Source organism: Cyprinodon variegatus, unplaced genomic scaffold (assembly GCF_000732505.1).
Source record: "Cyprinodon variegatus isolate N-32 unplaced genomic scaffold, C_variegatus-1.0 Scaffold96, whole genome shotgun sequence".
NCBI classification, from domain to species: Eukaryota; Metazoa; Chordata; class Actinopteri; order Cyprinodontiformes; family Cyprinodontidae; genus Cyprinodon; species Cyprinodon variegatus.
Window position 1 is genome coordinate 623,235 of NW_015150549.1, and position 362 is coordinate 623,596.

A 362-nucleotide genomic window follows, 5' to 3' on the forward strand; every position below is an offset into this window, starting at 1 on the left:
TTGTGTGGATGGGGCCTAAATCACACACAAAATACATGCAAAGGAATATGCTGTAATCACTGAAAATAGTGAGCAGCAAAGTGCAAATGCTTGGTAAACACAAAATTGGCTACAAACACAAAAATTGCTAACAAACAAAAAGCACACAAAGGGAAAGCATTTGTAGCTGGTTTAATGTTTTCACCAAGTTTACTCTGTTTTTTGAGATTCTATCATTTCTACTTTGGAGCATGTTTTTCCCTTTGCATTTGTTTTCTGTGTTAATCTAAATTTTGTGTTTTGTAGTCTCATTTTTTGAGACTACTCATTTTAAACGAACTAATTTTTATTTTTGCTAGTCTTATTGTTGGCAAGTCTATATT